Consider the following 19,015-nt stretch of genomic DNA (forward strand, 5'->3'; position numbering starts at 1 on the left):
AACATACATACAGGCATAAGCTTTATTTTATTCTCGAATTTGCCGAATACTACAGCAGCTAATATCTTCGGACACATTTGCATTTACAGCTAAAATACATAGCATATACAGATACCTACTAAATACATCAATATTTAAAGATATATCATTAAAAAGGAAAGCCGCTGTAACAAAATGCGGCCCTGGATTTCTCTTTTAAAAACCAGTAAACTCATAGGTACGGATAAAATCAGGGTGGCGCATTCTGCAACTTAGCTGATCCGTAAGAAAAAAGAGAACGAAGACCATAACTGGCTTTTCCAGCTTTATTGAGGACAGAATGTAATTTCCGCGAGCATCATGCATAAGAAGGGACAGGAGAGAAAACGTATTTTTCATATAAGCAGAAAAACCCTTTTTAAAAAAAACAAAACAAAAAAACATACTTTCATCAAGTAATACGAGGAAATTTTGAATGCGCTCATTGCACAGAGATGTAGAGCTTGACTTTCGTAGTAAGAGGACAGGTAATCTGCAAATATAAATATCGTTATTCTCTTATTTACATTATTATACCGTTCCTTTGACACGAGAATTACAGCGAAATGAAAGCACAACTTAGTCGCGAATTTTCTATGATAAAACTTGTTCAGAATTCAAAATCTAAGTTAACAGCACACACCAGGCCTACTCCTGAGTATCTGGCTAGAAATCATTTCCTCTGGCCGCGCTTCAGCCATTCGATGAGGGCCAGTCTCGTGCTTTTTTTAAAGTTGCCTCGCTCATGCCCAAAAAGAATTCTGGGTAATTCTGCCATTCCATGACAAAGGAAGACTCCCGATTCTCATTTCATAGAGGAGGAAAAGAGAGGAAAAAGCAGTACCTCCAGACACTGGCGCTGGAGCGTCGTACCAAACGAGTCATCCCGGGATTTCGGCCCGTGCGATCGCTTTTGGACGCAGTTGGCCCTTCGCTGCTTTCTGCTACCGACCTTGCCTCCCGGTACGGCATTGAGGGAGAGATATGTCGGCCCCTAAACCATATGTGACAAATCCCACGCCTACTCACAGCTTCTCAGACCGCCCTTGTCATTACAATATAGCGTACGATTTCGATGGCTTATATATTGAAAAGAAAAGTCATTTTATCTGCCATATGGTAAGCACTGGAGTCGCAGATTACAAAGTGTGCGCATGCGCCCTGCTAAAGGTAACATACATACAGGCATAAGCTTTATTTTTTATCTCGAATTTCCGAATAACTACAGCAGCTAATATCTTCGAGACATTGCATTTACAGCTAAAATACATAGCATATACAGATACCTACTAAATACATCATATTTAAAGATATATTCATTAAAAAGGAAAGCCGCTGTACAAAATGCGGCCCTGGATTTCTCTTTTAAAACCAGTAAACTCATAGGTACGGATAAAATCAGGTAGCGCATTCTGCAACTTAGCTGATACGTAAGAAAAAAGAGAACTAAGACCATAACTGGCTGTTCCAGCTTTATTGAGGGACAGAATGTAATTTCCGCGAGCATCATGCATAAGAAGGGGACAGGAGAGAAAACGTATTTTTCATATAAGCAAAAAACCCTTTTTAAAAAAACAAAACAAAAAAACATACTTTCATCAAGTAATACGAGGAAATTTTGAATGCGCTTATTGCACAGAGATGTAGAGCTTGACTTTCGTAGTAAGAGGACAGGTAATCTGCAAATATAAATATCGTTATTCTCTTATTTACATTATTATACCGTTCCTTTGACACGAGAATTACAGCGAAATGAAAGCACAACTTAGTCGCGAATTTTCTATGATAAAAACTTGTTCAGAATTCCAAAATCTAAGTTAACAGCACACACCAGGCCTACTCCTGAGTATCTGGCTAGAAATCATTTCCTCTGGCCGCGCTTCAGCCATTCGATGAGGGCCAGTCTCGTGCTTTTTTTAAAGTTGCCTCGCTCATGCCCAAAAAGAATTCTGGGTAATTCTGCCATTCCATGACAAAGGAAGACTCCCGATTCTCATTTCATAGAGGAGGAAAAGAGAGGAAAAAGCAGTACCTCCAGACACTGGCGCTGGAGCGTCGTACCAAACGAGTCATCCCGGGATTTCGGCCCGTGCGATCGCTTTTGGACGCAGTTGGCCCTTCGCTGCTTTCTGCTACCGACCTTGCCTCCCGGTACGGCATTGAGGGAGAGATATGTCGGCCCCTAAACCATATGTGACAAATCCCACGCCTACTCACAGCTTCTCAGACCGCCCTTGTCATTACAATATAGCGTACGATTTCGATGGCTTATATATTGAAAAGAAAAGTCATTTTATCTGCCATATGGTAAGCACTGGAGTCGCAGATTACAAAGTGTGCGCATGCGCCCTGCTAAAGGTAACATACATACAGGCATAAGCTTTATTTTTTATCTCGAATTTCCGAATAACTACAGCAGCTAATATCTTCGAGACATTGCATTTACAGCTAAAATACATAGCATATACAGATACCTACTAAATACATCATATTTAAAGATATATTCATTAAAAAGGAAAGCCGCTGTACAAAATGCGGCCCTGGATTTCTCTTTTAAAACCAGTAAACTCATAGGTACGGATAAAATCAGGTAGCGCATTCTGCAACTTAGCTGATACGTAAGAAAAAAGAGAACTAAGACCATAACTGGCTGTTCCAGCTTTATTGAGGGACAGAATGTAATTTCCGCGAGCATCATGCATAAGAAGGGGACAGGAGAGAAAACGTATTTTTCATATAAGCAGAAAAACCCTTTTTAAAAAAAACAAAACAAAAAAACATACTTTCATCAAGTAATACGAGGAAATTTTGAATGCGCTCATTGCACAGAGATGTAGAGCTTGACTTTCGTAGTAAGAGGACAGGTAATCTGCAAATATAAATATCGTTATTCTCTTATTTACATTATTATACCGTTCCTTTGACACGAGAATTACAGCGAAATGAAAGCACAACTTAGTCGCGAATTTTCTATGATAAAAACTTGTTCAGAATTCCAAAATCTAAGTTAACAGCACACACCAGGCCTACTCCTGAGTATCTGGCTAGAAATCATTTCCTCTGGCCGCGCTTCAGCCATTCGATGAGGGCCAGTCTCGTGCTTTTTTTAAAGTTGCCTCGCTCATGCCCAAAAAGAATTCTGGGTAATTCTGCCATTCCATGACAAAGGAAGACTCCCGATTCTCATTTCATAGAGGAGGAAAAGAGAGGAAAAAGCAGTACCTCCAGACACTGGCGCTGGAGCGTCGTACCAAACGAGTCATCCCGGGATTTCGGCCCGTGCGATCGCTTTTGGACGCAGTTGGCCCTTCGCTGCTTTCTGCTACCGACCTTGCCTCCCGGTACGGCATTGAGGGAGAGATATGTCGGCCCCTAAACCATATGTGACAAATCCCACGCCTACTCACAGCTTCTCAGACCGCCCTTGTCATTACAATATAGCGTACGATTTCGATGGCTTATATATTGAAAAGAAAAGTCATTTTATCTGCCATATGGTAAGCACTGGAGTCGCAGATTACAAAGTGTGCGCATGCGCCCTGCTAAAGGTAACATACATACAGGCATAAGCTTTATTTTTTATCTCGAATTTCCGAATAACTACAGCAGCTAATATCTTCGAGACATTGCATTTACAGCTAAAATACATAGCATATACAGATACCTACTAAATACATCATATTTAAAGATATATTCATTAAAAAGGAAAGCCGCTGTACAAAATGCGGCCCTGGATTTCTCTTTTAAAACCAGTAAACTCATAGGTACGGATAAAATCAGGTAGCGCATTCTGCAACTTAGCTGATACGTAAGAAAAAAGAGAACTAAGACCATAACTGGCTGTTCCAGCTTTATTGAGGGACAGAATGTAATTTCCGCGAGCATCATGCATAAGAAGGGGACAGGAGAGAAAACGTATTTTTCATATAAGCAGAAAAACCCTTTTTAAAAAAAACAAAACAAAAAAACATACTTTCATCAAGTAATACGAGGAAATTTTGAATGCGCTTATTGCACAGAGATGTAGAGCTTGACTTTCGTAGTAAGAGGACAGGTAATCTGCAAATATAAATATCGTTATTCTCTTATTTACATTATTATACCGTTCCTTTGACACGAGAATTACAGCGAAATGAAAGCACAACTTAGTCGCGAATTTTCTATGATAAAAACTTGTTCAGAATTCCAAAATCTAAGTTAACAGCACACACCAGGCCTACTCCTGAGTATCTGGCTAGAAATCATTTCCTCTGGCCGCGCTTCAGCCATTCGATGAGGGCCAGTCTCGTGCTTTTTTTAAAGTTGCCTCGCTCATGCCCAAAAAGAATTCTGGGTAATTCTGCCATTCCATGACAAAGGAAGACTCCCGATTCTCATTTCATAGAGGAGGAAAAGAGAGGAAAAAGCAGTACCTCCAGACACTGGCGCTGGAGCGTCGTACCAAACGAGTCATCCCGGGATTTCGGCCCGTGCGATCGCTTTTGGACGCAGTTGGCCCTTCGCTGCTTTCTGCTACCGACCTTGCCTCCCGGTACGGCATTGAGGGAGAGATATGTCGGCCCCTAAACCATATGTGACAAATCCCACGCCTACTCACAGCTTCTCAGACCGCCCTTGTCATTACAATATAGCGTACGATTTCGATGGCTTATATATTGAAAAGAAAAGTCATTTTATCTGCCATATGGTAAGCACTGGAGTCGCAGATTACAAAGTGTGCGCATGCGCCCTGCTAAAGGTAACATACATACAGGCATAAGCTTTATTTTTTATCTCGAATTTCCGAATAACTACAGCAGCTAATATCTTCGAGACATTGCATTTACAGCTAAAATACATAGCATATACAGATACCTACTAAATACATCATATTTAAAGATATATTCATTAAAAAGGAAAGCCGCTGTACAAAATGCGGCCCTGGATTTCTCTTTTAAAACCAGTAAACTCATAGGTACGGATAAAATCAGGTAGCGCATTCTGCAACTTAGCTGATACGTAAGAAAAAAGAGAACTAAGACCATAACTGGCTGTTCCAGCTTTATTGAGGGACAGAATGTAATTTCCGCGAGCATCATGCATAAGAAGGGGACAGGAGAGAAAACGTATTTTTCATATAAGCAGAAAAACCCTTTTTAAAAAAACAAAACAAAAAAACATACTTTCATCAAGTAATACGAGGAAATTTTGAATGCGCTTATTGCACAGAGATGTAGAGCTTGACTTTCGTAGTAAGAGGACAGGTAATCTGCAAATATAAATATCGTTATTCTCTTATTTACATTATTATACCGTTCCTTTGACACGAGAATTACAGCGAAATGAAAGCACAACTTAGTCGCGAATTTTCTATGATAAAAACTTGTTCAGAATTCCAAAATCTAAGTTAACAGCACACACCAGGCCTACTCCTGAGTATCTGGCTAGAAATCATTTCCTCTGGCCGCGCTTCAGCCATTCGATGAGGGCCAGTCTCGTGCTTTTTTTAAAGTTGCCTCGCTCATGCCCAAAAAGAATTCTGGGTAATTCTGCCATTCCATGACAAAGGAAGACTCCCGATTCTCATTTCATAGAGGAGGAAAAGAGAGGAAAAAGCAGTACCTCCAGACACTGGCGCTGGAGCGTCGTACCAAACGAGTCATCCCGGGATTTCGGCCCGTGCGATCGCTTTTGGACGCAGTTGGCCCTTCGCTGCTTTCTGCTACCGACCTTGCCTCCCGGTACGGCATTGAGGGAGAGATATGTCGGCCCCTAAACCATATGTGACAAATCCCACGCCTACTCACAGCTTCTCAGACCGCCCTTGTCATTACAATATAGCGTACGATTTCGATGGCTTATATATTGAAAAGAAAAGTCATTTTATCTGCCATATGGTAAGCACTGGAGTCGCAGATTACAAAGTGTGCGCATGCGCCCTGCTAAAGGTAACATACATACAGGCATAAGCTTTATTTTTTATCTCGAATTTCCGAATAACTACAGCAGCTAATATCTTCGAGACATTGCATTTACAGCTAAAATACATAGCATATACAGATACCTACTAAATACATCATATTTAAAGATATATTCATTAAAAAGGAAAGCCGCTGTACAAAATGCGGCCCTGGATTTCTCTTTTAAAACCAGTAAACTCATAGGTACGGATAAAATCAGGTAGCGCATTCTGCAACTTAGCTGATACGTAAGAAAAAAGAGAACTAAGACCATAACTGGCTGTTCCAGCTTTATTGAGGGACAGAATGTAATTTCCGCGAGCATCATGCATAAGAAGGGGACAGGAGAGAAAACGTATTTTTCATATAAGCAGAAAAACCCTTTTTAAAAAAAACAAAACAAAAAAACATACTTTCATCAAGTAATACGAGGAAATTTTGAATGCGCTTATTGCACAGAGATGTAGAGCTTGACTTTCGTAGTAAGAGGACAGGTAATCTGCAAATATAAATATCGTTATTCTCTTATTTACATTATTATACCGTTCCTTTGACACGAGAATTACAGCGAAATGAAAGCACAACTTAGTCGCGAATTTTCTATGATAAAAACTTGTTCAGAATTCCAAAATCTAAGTTAACAGCACACACCAGGCCTACTCCTGAGTATCTGGCTAGAAATCATTTCCTCTGGCCGCGCTTCAGCCATTCGATGAGGGCCAGTCTCGTGCTTTTTTTAAAGTTGCCTCGCTCATGCCCAAAAAGAATTCTGGGTAATTCTGCCATTCCATGACAAAGGAAGACTCCCGATTCTCATTTCATAGAGGAGGAAAAGAGAGGAAAAAGCAGTACCTCCAGACACTGGCGCTGGAGCGTCGTACCAAACGAGTCATCCCGGGATTTCGGCCCGTGCGATCGCTTTTGGACGCAGTTGGCCCTTCGCTGCTTTCTGCTACCGACCTTGCCTCCCGGTACGGCATTGAGGGAGAGATATGTCGGCCCCTAAACCATATGTGACAAATCCCACGCCTACTCACAGCTTCTCAGACCGCCCTTGTCATTACAATATAGCGTACGATTTCGATGGCTTATATATTGAAAAGAAAAGTCATTTTATCTGCCATATGGTAAGCACTGGAGTCGCAGATTACAAAGTGTGCGCATGCGCCCTGCTAAAGGTAACATACATACAGGCATAAGCTTTATTTTTTATCTCGAATTTCCGAATAACTACAGCAGCTAATATCTTCGAGACATTGCATTTACAGCTAAAATACATAGCATATACAGATACCTACTAAATACATCATATTTAAAGATATATTCATTAAAAAGGAAAGCCGCTGTACAAAATGCGGCCCTGGATTTCTCTTTTAAAACCAGTAAACTCATAGGTACGGATAAAATCAGGTAGCGCATTCTGCAACTTAGCTGATACGTAAGAAAAAAGAGAACTAAGACCATAACTGGCTGTTCCAGCTTTATTGAGGGACAGAATGTAATTTCCGCGAGCATCATGCATAAGAAGGGGACAGGAGAGAAAACGTATTTTTCATATAAGCAGAAAAACCCTTTTTAAAAAAAACAAAACAAAAAACATACTTTCATCAAGTAATACGAGGAAATTTTGAATGCGCTCATTGCACAGAGATGTAGAGCTTGACTTTCGTAGTAAGAGGACAGGTAATCTGCAAATATAAATATCGTTATTCTCTTATTTACATTATTATACCGTTCCTTTGACACGAGAATTACAGCGAAATGAAAGCACAACTTAGTCGCGAATTTTCTATGATAAAAACTTGTTCAGAATTCCAAAATCTAAGTTAACAGCACACACCAGGCCTACTCCTGAGTATCTGGCTAGAAATCATTTCCTCTGGCCGCGCTTCAGCCATTCGATGAGGGCCAGTCTCGTGCTTTTTTTAAAGTTGCCTCGCTCATGCCCAAAAAGAATTCTGGGTAATTCTGCCATTCCATGACAAAGGAAGACTCCCGATTCTCATTTCATAGAGGAGGAAAAGAGAGGAAAAAGCAGTACCTCCAGACACTGGCGCTGGAGCGTCGTACCAAACGAGTCATCCCGGGATTTCGGCCCGTGCGATCGCTTTTGGACGCAGTTGGCCCTTCGCTGCTTTCTGCTACCGACCTTGCCTCCCGGTACGGCATTGAGGGAGAGATATGTCGGCCCCTAAACCATATGTGACAAATCCCACGCCTACTCACAGCTTCTCAGACCGCCCTTGTCATTACAATATAGCGTACGATTTCGATGGCTTATATATTGAAAAGAAAAGTCATTTTATCTGCCATATGGTAAGCACTGGAGTCGCAGATTACAAAGTGTGCGCATGCGCCCTGCTAAAGGTAACATACATACAGGCATAAGCTTTATTTTTTATCTCGAATTTCCGAATAACTACAGCAGCTAATATCTTCGAGACATTGCATTTACAGCTAAAATACATAGCATATACAGATACCTACTAAATACATCATATTTAAAGATATATTCATTAAAAAGGAAAGCCGCTGTACAAAATGCGGCCCTGGATTTCTCTTTTAAAACCAGTAAACTCATAGGTACGGATAAAATCAGGTAGCGCATTCTGCAACTTAGCTGATACGTAAGAAAAAAGAGAACTAAGACCATAACTGGCTGTTCCAGCTTTATTGAGGGACAGAATGTAATTTCCGCGAGCATCATGCATAAGAAGGGGACAGGAGAGAAAACGTATTTTTCATATAAGCAGAAAAACCCTTTTTAAAAAAAACAAAACAAAAAAACATACTTTCATCAAGTAATACGAGGAAATTTTGAATGCGCTCATTGCACAGAGATGTAGAGCTTGACTTTCGTAGTAAGAGGACAGGTAATCTGCAAATATAAATATCGTTATTCTCTTATTTACATTATTATACCGTTCCTTTGACACGAGAATTACAGCGAAATGAAAGCACAACTTAGTCGCGAATTTTCTATGATAAAAACTTGTTCAGAATTCCAAAATCTAAGTTAACAGCACACACCAGGCCTACTCCTGAGTATCTGGCTAGAAATCATTTCCTCTGGCCGCGCTTCAGCCATTCGATGAGGGCCAGTCTCGTGCTTTTTTTAAAGTTGCCTCGCTCATGCCCAAAAAGAATTCTGGGTAATTCTGCCATTCCATGACAAAGGAAGACTCCCGATTCTCATTTCATAGAGGAGGAAAAGAGAGGAAAAAGCAGTACCTCCAGACACTGGCGCTGGAGCGTCGTACCAAACGAGTCATCCCGGGATTTCGGCCCGTGCGATCGCTTTTGGACGCAGTTGGCCCTTCGCTGCTTTCTGCTACCGACCTTGCCTCCCGGTACGGCATTGAGGGAGAGATATGTCGGCCCCTAAACCATATGTGACAAATCCCACGCCTACTCACAGCTTCTCAGACCGCCCTTGTCATTACAATATAGCGTACGATTTCGATGGCTTATATATTGAAAAGAAAAGTCATTTTATCTGCCATATGGTAAGCACTGGAGTCGCAGATTACAAAGTGTGCGCATGCGCCCTGCTAAAGGTAACATACATACAGGCATAAGCTTTATTTTTTATCTCGAATTTCCGAATAACTACAGCAGCTAATATCTTCGAGACATTGCATTTACAGCTAAAATACATAGCATATACAGATACCTACTAAATACATCATATTTAAAGATATATTCATTAAAAAGGAAAGCCGCTGTACAAAATGCGGCCCTGGATTTCTCTTTTAAAACCAGTAAACTCATAGGTACGGATAAAATCAGGTAGCGCATTCTGCAACTTAGCTGATACGTAAGAAAAAAGAGAACTAAGACCATAACTGGCTGTTCCAGCTTTATTGAGGGACAGAATGTAATTTCCGCGAGCATCATGCATAAGAAGGGGACAGGAGAGAAAACGTATTTTTCATATAAGCAGAAAAACCCTTTTAAAAAAAACAAAACAAAAAAACATACTTTCATCAAGTAATACGAGGAAATTTTGAATGCGCTCATTGCACAGAGATGTAGAGCTTGACTTTCGTAGTAAGAGGACAGGTAATCTGCAAATATAAATATCGTTATTCTCTTATTTACATTATTATACCGTTCCTTTGACACGAGAATTACAGCGAAATGAAAGCACAACTTAGTCGCGAATTTTCTATGATAAAAACTTGTTCAGAATTCCAAAATCTAAGTTAACAGCACACACCAGGCCTACTCCTGAGTATCTGGCTAGAAATCATTTCCTCTGGCCGCGCTTCAGCCATTCGATGAGGGCCAGTCTCGTGCTTTTTTTAAAGTTGCCTCGCTCATGCCCAAAAAGAATTCTGGGTAATTCTGCCATTCCATGACAAAGGAAGACTCCCGATTCTCATTTCATAGAGGAGGAAAAGAGAGGAAAAAGCAGTACCTCCAGACACTGGCGCTGGAGCGTCGTACCAAACGAGTCATCCCGGGATTTCGGCCCGTGCGATCGCTTTTGGACGCAGTTGGCCCTTCGCTGCTTTCTGCTACCGACCTTGCCTCCCGGTACGGCATTGAGGGAGAGATATGTCGGCCCCTAAACCATATGTGACAAATCCCACGCCTACTCACAGCTTCTCAGACCGCCCTTGTCATTACAATATAGCGTACGATTTCGATGGCTTATATATTGAAAAGAAAAGTCATTTTATCTGCCATATGGTAAGCACTGGAGTCGCAGATTACAAAGTGTGCGCATGCGCCCTGCTAAAGGTAACATACATACAGGCATAAGCTTTATTTTTTATCTCGAATTTCCGAATAACTACAGCAGCTAATATCTTCGAGACATTGCATTTACAGCTAAAATACATAGCATATACAGATACCTACTAAATACATCATATTTAAAGATATATTCATTAAAAAGGAAAGCCGCTGTACAAAATGCGGCCCTGGATTTCTCTTTTAAAACCAGTAAACTCATAGGTACGGATAAAATCAGGTAGCGCATTCTGCAACTTAGCTGATACGTAAGAAAAAAGAGAACTAAGACCATAACTGGCTGTTCCAGCTTTATTGAGGGACAGAATGTAATTTCCGCGAGCATCATGCATAAGAAGGGGACAGGAGAGAAAACGTATTTTTCATATAAGCAGAAAAACCCTTTTTAAAAAAAACAAAACAAAAAAACATACTTTCATCAAGTAATACGAGGAAATTTTGAATGCGCTCATTGCACAGAGATGTAGAGCTTGACTTTCGTAGTAAGAGGACAGGTAATCTGCAAATATAAATATCGTTATTCTCTTATTTACATTATTATACCGTTCCTTTGACACGAGAATTACAGCGAAATGAAAGCACAACTTAGTCGCGAATTTTCTATGATAAAAACTTGTTCAGAATTCCAAAATCTAAGTTAACAGCACACACCAGGCCTACTCCTGAGTATCTGGCTAGAAATCATTTCCTCTGGCCGCGCTTCAGCCATTCGATGAGGGCCAGTCTCGTGCTTTTTTTAAAGTTGCCTCGCTCATGCCCAAAAAGAATTCTGGGTAATTCTGCCATTCCATGACAAAGGAAGACTCCCGATTCTCATTTCATAGAGGAGGAAAAGAGAGGAAAAAGCAGTACCTCCAGACACTGGCGCTGGAGCGTCGTACCAAACGAGTCATCCCGGGATTTCGGCCCGTGCGATCGCTTTTGGACGCAGTTGGCCCTTCGCTGCTTTCTGCTACCGACCTTGCCTCCCGGTACGGCATTGAGGGAGAGATATGTCGGCCCCTAAACCATATGTGACAAATCCCACGCCTACTCACAGCTTCTCAGACCGCCCTTGTCATTACAATATAGCGTACGATTTCGATGGCTTATATATTGAAAAGAAAAGTCATTTTATCTGCCATATGGTAAGCACTGGAGTCGCAGATTACAAAGTGTGCGCATGCGCCCTGCTAAAGGTAACATACATACAGGCATAAGCTTTATTTTTTATCTCGAATTTCCGAATAACTACAGCAGCTAATATCTTCGAGACATTGCATTTACAGCTAAAATACATAGCATATACAGATACCTACTAAATACATCATATTTAAAGATATATTCATTAAAAAGGAAAGCCGCTGTACAAAATGCGGCCCTGGATTTCTCTTTTAAAACCAGTAAACTCATAGGTACGGATAAAATCAGGTAGCGCATTCTGCAACTTAGCTGATACGTAAGAAAAAAGAGAACTAAGACCATAACTGGCTGTTCCAGCTTTATTGAGGGACAGAATGTAATTTCCGCGAGCATCATGCATAAGAAGGGGACAGGAGAGAAAACGTATTTTTCATATAAGCAGAAAAACCCTTTTTAAAAAAAACAAAACAAAAAAACATACTTTCATCAAGTAATACGAGGAAATTTTGAATGCGCTCATTGCACAGAGATGTAGAGCTTGACTTTCGTAGTAAGAGGACAGGTAATCTGCAAATATAAATATCGTTATTCTCTTATTTACATTATTATACCGTTCCTTTGACACGAGAATTACAGCGAAATGAAAGCACAACTTAGTCGCGAATTTTCTATGATAAAAACTTGTTCAGAATTCCAAAATCTAAGTTAACAGCACACACCAGGCCTACTCCTGAGTATCTGGCTAGAAATCATTTCCTCTGGCCGCGCTTCAGCCATTCGATGAGGGCCAGTCTCGTGCTTTTTTTAAAGTTGCCTCGCTCATGCCCAAAAAGAATTCTGGGTAATTCTGCCATTCCATGACAAAGGAAGACTCCCGATTCTCATTTCATAGAGGAGGAAAAGAGAGGAAAAAGCAGTACCTCCAGACACTGGCGCTGGAGCGTCGTACCAAACGAGTCATCCCGGGATTTCGGCCCGTGCGATCGCTTTTGGACGCAGTTGGCCCTTCGCTGCTTTCTGCTACCGACCTTGCCTCCCGGTACGGCATTGAGGGAGAGATATGTCGGCCCCTAAACCATATGTGACAAATCCCACGCCTACTCACAGCTTCTCAGACCGCCCTTGTCATTACAATATAGCGTACGATTTCGATGGCTTATATATTGAAAAGAAAAGTCATTTTATCTGCCATATGGTAAGCACTGGAGTCGCAGATTACAAAGTGTGCGCATGCGCCCTGCTAAAGGTAACATACATACAGGCATAAGCTTTATTTTTTATCTCGAATTTCCGAATAACTACAGCAGCTAATATCTTCGAGACATTGCATTTACAGCTAAAATACATAGCATATACAGATACCTACTAAATACATCATATTTAAAGATATATTCATTAAAAAGGAAAGCCGCTGTACAAAATGCGGCCCTGGATTTCTCTTTTAAAACCAGTAAACTCATAGGTACGGATAAAATCAGGTAGCGCATTCTGCAACTTAGCTGATACGTAAGAAAAAAGAGAACTAAGACCATAACTGGCTGTTCCAGCTTTATTGAGGGACAGAATGTAATTTCCGCGAGCATCATGCATAAGAAGGGGACAGGAGAGAAAACGTATTTTTCATATAAGCAGAAAAACCCTTTTTAAAAAAAACAAAACAAAAAAACATACTTTCATCAAGTAATACGAGGAAATTTTGAATGCGCTCATTGCACAGAGATGTAGAGCTTGACTTTCGTAGTAAGAGGACAGGTAATCTGCAAATATAAATATCGTTATTCTCTTATTTACATTATTATACCGTTCCTTTGACACGAGAATTACAGCGAAATGAAAGCACAACTTAGTCGCGAATTTTCTATGATAAAAACTTGTTCAGAATTCCAAAATCTAAGTTAACAGCACACACCAGGCCTACTCCTGAGTATCTGGCTAGAAATCATTTCCTCTGGCCGCGCTTCAGCCATTCGATGAGGGCCAGTCTCGTGCTTTTTTTAAAGTTGCCTCGCTCATGCCCAAAAAGAATTCTGGGTAATTCTGCCATTCCATGACAAAGGAAGACTCCCGATTCTCATTTCATAGAGGAGGAAAAGAGAGGAAAAAGCAGTACCTCCAGACACTGGCGCTGGAGCGTCGTACCAAACGAGTCATCCCGGGATTTCGGCCCGTGCGATCGCTTTTGGACGCAGTTGGCCCTTCGCTGCTTTCTGCTACCGACCTTGCCTCCCGGTACGGCATTGAGGGAGAGATATGTCGGCCCCTAAACCATATGTGACAAATCCCACGCCTACTCACAGCTTCTCAGACCGCCCTTGTCATTACAATATAGCGTACGATTTCGATGGCTTATATATTGAAAAGAAAAGTCATTTTATCTGCCATATGGTAAGCACTGGAGTCGCAGATTACAAAGTGTGCGCATGCGCCCTGCTAAAGGTAACATACATACAGGCATAAGCTTTATTTTTTATCTCGAATTTCCGAATAACTACAGCAGCTAATATCTTCGAGACATTGCATTTACAGCTAAAATACATAGCATATACAGATACCTACTAAATACATCATATTTAAAGATATATTCATTAAAAAGGAAAGCCGCTGTACAAAATGCGGCCCTGGATTTCTCTTTTAAAACCAGTAAACTCATAGGTACGGATAAAATCAGGTAGCGCATTCTGCAACTTAGCTGATACGTAAGAAAAAAGAGAACTAAGACCATAACTGGCTGTTCCAGCTTTATTGAGGGACAGAATGTAATTTCCGCGAGCATCATGCATAAGAAGGGGACAGGAGAGAAAACGTATTTTTCATATAAGCAGAAAAACCCTTTTTAAAAAAAACAAAACAAAAAAACATACTTTCATCAAGTAATACGAGGAAATTTTGAATGCGCTCATTGCACAGAGATGTAGAGCTTGACTTTCGTAGTAAGAGGACAGGTAATCTGCAAATATAAATATCGTTATTCTCTTATTTACATTATTATACCGTTCCTTTGACACGAGAATTACAGCGAAATGAAAGCACAACTTAGTCGCGAATTTTCTATGATAAAAACTTGTTCAGAATTCCAAAATCTAAGTTAACAGCACACACCAGGCCTACTCCTGAGTATCTGGCTAGAAATCATTTCCTCTGGCCGCGCTTCAGCCATTCGATGAGGGCCAGTCTCGTGCTTTTTTTAAAGTTGCCTCGCTCATGCCCAAAAAGAATTCTGGGTAATTCTGCCATTCCATGACAAAGGAAGACTCCCGATTCTCATTTCATAGAGGAGGAAAAGAGAGGAAAAAGCAGTACCTCCAGACACTGGCGCTGGAGCGTCGTACCAAACGAGTCATCCCGGGATTTCGGCCCGTGCGATCGCTTTTGGACGCAGTTGGCCCTTCGCTGCTTTCTGCTACCGACCTTGCCTCCCGGTACGGCATTGAGGGAGAGATATGTCGGCCCCTAAACCATATGTGACAAATCCCACGCCTACTCACAGCTTCTCAGACCGCCCTTGTCATTACAATATAGCGTACGATTTCGATGGCTTATATATTGAAAAGAAAAGTCATTTTATCTGCCATATGGTAAGCACTGGAGTCGCAGATTACAAAGTGTGCGCATGCGCCCTGCTAAAGGTAACATACATACAGGCATAAGCTTTATTTTTTATCTCGAATTTCCGAATAACTACAGCAGCTAATATCTTCGAGACATTGCATTTACAGCTAAAATACATAGCATATACAGATACCTACTAAATACATCATATTTAAAGATATATTCATTAAAAAGGAAAGCCGCTGTACAAAATGCGGCCCTGGATTTCTCTTTTAAAACCAGTAAACTCATAGGTACGGATAAAATCAGGTAGCGCATTCTGCAACTTAGCTGATACGTAAGAAAAAAGAGAACTAAGACCATAACTGGCTGTTCCAGCTTTATTGAGGGACAGAATGTAATTTCCGCGAGCATCATGCATAAGAAGGGGACAGGAGAGAAAACGTATTTTTCATATAAGCAGAAAAACCCTTTTTAAAAAAAACAAAACAAAAAAACATACTTTCATCAAGTAATACGAGGAAATTTTGAATGCGCTCATTGCACAGAGATGTAGAGCTTGACTTTCGTAGTAAGAGGACAGGTAATCTGCAAATATAAATATCGTTATTCTCTTATTTACATTATTATACCGTTCCTTTGACACGAGAATTACAGCGAAATGAAAGCACAACTTAGTCGCGAATTTTCTATGATAAAAACTTGTTCAGAATTCCAAAATCTAAGTTAACAGCACACACCAGGCCTACTCCTGAGTATCTGGCTAGAAATCATTTCCTCTGGCCGCGCTTCAGCCATTCGATGAGGGCCAGTCTCGTGCTTTTTTTAAAGTTGCCTCGCTCATGCCCAAAAAGAATTCTGGGTAATTCTGCCATTCCATGACAAAGGAAGACTCCCGATTCTCATTTCATAGAGGAGGAAAAGAGAGGAAAAAGCAGTACCTCCAGACACTGGCGCTGGAGCGTCGTACCAAACGAGTCATCCCGGGATTTCGGCCCGTGCGATCGCTTTTGGACGCAGTTGGCCCTTCGCTGCTTTCTGCTACCGACCTTGCCTCCCGGTACGGCATTGAGGGAGAGATATGTCGGCCCCTAAACCATATGTGACAAATCCCACGCCTACTCACAGCTTCTCAGACCGCCCTTGTCATTACAATATAGCGTACGATTTCGATGGCTTATATATTGAAAAGAAAAGTCATTTTATCTGCCATATGGTAAGCACTGGAGTCGCAGATTACAAAGTGTGCGCATGCGCCCTGCTAAAGGTAACATACATACAGGCATAAGCTTTATTTTTTATCTCGAATTTCCGAATAACTACAGCAGCTAATATCTTCGAGACATTGCATTTACAGCTAAAATACATAGCATATACAGATACCTACTAAATACATCATATTTAAAGATATATTCATTAAAAAGGAAAGCCGCTGTACAAAATGCGGCCCTGGATTTCTCTTTTAAAACCAGTAAACTCATAGGTACGGATAAAATCAGGTAGCGCATTCTGCAACTTAGCTGATACGTAAGAAAAAAGAGAACTAAGACCATAACTGGCTGTTCCAGCTTTATTGAGGGACAGAATGTAATTTCCGCGAGCATCATGCATAAGAAGGGGACAGGAGAGAAAACGTATTTTTCATATAAGCAGAAAAACCCTTTTTAAAAAAAACAAAACAAAAAAACATACTTTCATCAAGTAATACGAGGAAATTTTGAATGCGCTCATTGCACAGAGATGTAGAGCTTGACTTTCGTAGTAAGAGGACAGGTAATCTGCAAATATAAATATCGTTATTCTCTTATTTACATTATTATACCGTTCCTTTGACACGAGAATTACAGCGAAATGAAAGCACAACTTAGTCGCGAATTTTCTATGATAAAAACTTGTTCAGAATTCCAAAATCTAAGTTAACAGCACACACCAGGCCTACTCCTGAGTATCTGGCTAGAAATCATTTCCTCTGGCCGCGCTTCAGCCATTCGATGAGGGCCAGTCTCGTGCTTTTTTTAAAGTTGCCTCGCTCATGCCCAAAAAGAATTCTGGGTAATTCTGCCATTCCATGACAAAGGAAGACTCCCGATTCTCATTTCATAGAGGAGGAAAAGAGAGGAAAAAGCAGTACCTCCAGACACTGGCGCTGGAGCGTCGTACCAAACGAGTCATCCCGGGATTTCGGCCCGTGCGATCGCTTTTGGACGCAGTTGGCCCTTCGCTGCTTTCTGCTACCGACCTTGCCTCCCGGTACGGCATTGAGGGAGAGATATGTCGGCCCCTAAACCATATGTGACAAATCCCACGCCTACTCACAGCTTCTCAGACCGCCCTTGTCATTACAATATAGCGTACGATTTCGATGGCTTATATATTGAAAAGAAAAGTCATTTTATCTGCCATATGGTAAGCACTGGAGTCGCAGATTACAAAGTGTGCGCATGCGCCCTGCTAAAGGTAACATACATACAGGCATAAGCTTTATTTTTTATCTCGAATTTCCGAATAACTACAGCAGCTAATATCTTCGAGACATTGCATTTACAGCTAAAATACATAGCATATACAGATACCTACTAAATACATCATATTTAAAGATATATTCATTAAAAAGGAAAGCCGCTGTACAAAATGCGGCCCTGGATTTCTCTTTTAAAACCAGTAAACTCATAGGTACGGATAAAATCAGGTAGCGCATTCTGCAACTTAGCTGATACGTAAGAAAAAAGAGAACTAAGACCATAACTGGCTGTTCCAGCTTTATTGAGGGACAGAATGTAATTTCCGCGAGCATCATGCATAAGAAGGGGACAGGAGAGAAAACGTATTTTTCATATAAGCAGAAAAACCCTTTTTAAAAAAAACAAAACAAAAAAACATACTTTCATCAAGTAATACGAGGAAATTTTGAATGCGCTCATTGCACAGAGATGTAGAGCTTGACTTTCGTAGTAAGAGGACAGGTAATCTGCAAATATAAATATCGTTATTCTCTTATTTACATTATTATACCGTTCCTTTGACACGAGAATTACAGCGAAATGAAAGCACAACTTAGTCGCGAATTTTCTATGATAAAAACTTGTTCAGAATTCCAAAATCTAAGTTAACAGCACACACCAGGCCTACTCCTGAGTATCTGGCTAGAAATCATTTCCTCTGGCCGCGCTTCAGCCATTCGATGAGGGCCAGTCTCGTGCTTTTTTTAAAGTTGCCTCGCTCATGCCCAAAAAGAATTCTGGGTAATTCTGCCATTCCATGACAAAGGAAGACTCCCGATTCTCATTTCATAGAGGAGGAAAAGAGAGGAAAAAGCAGTACCTCCAGACACTGGCGCTGGAGCGTCGTACCAAACGAGTCATCCCGGGATTTCGGCCCGTGCGATCGCTTTTGGACGCAGTTGGCCCTTCGCTGCTTTCTGCTACCGACCTTGCCTCCCGGTACGGCATTGAGGGAGAGATATGTCGGCCCCTAAACCATATGTGACAAATCCCACGCCTACTCACAGCTTCTCAGACCGCCCTTGTCATTACAATATAGCGTACGATTTCGATGGCTTATATATTGAAAAGAAAAGTCATTTTATCTGCCATATGGTAAGCACTGGAGTCGCAGATTACAAAGTGTGC

The sequence above is a fragment of the Montipora foliosa genome, chromosome 9, assembly GCF_036669935.1.
Source record: "Montipora foliosa isolate CH-2021 chromosome 9, ASM3666993v2, whole genome shotgun sequence".
In the NCBI taxonomy this organism is placed as follows: domain Eukaryota; kingdom Metazoa; phylum Cnidaria; class Anthozoa; order Scleractinia; family Acroporidae; genus Montipora; species Montipora foliosa.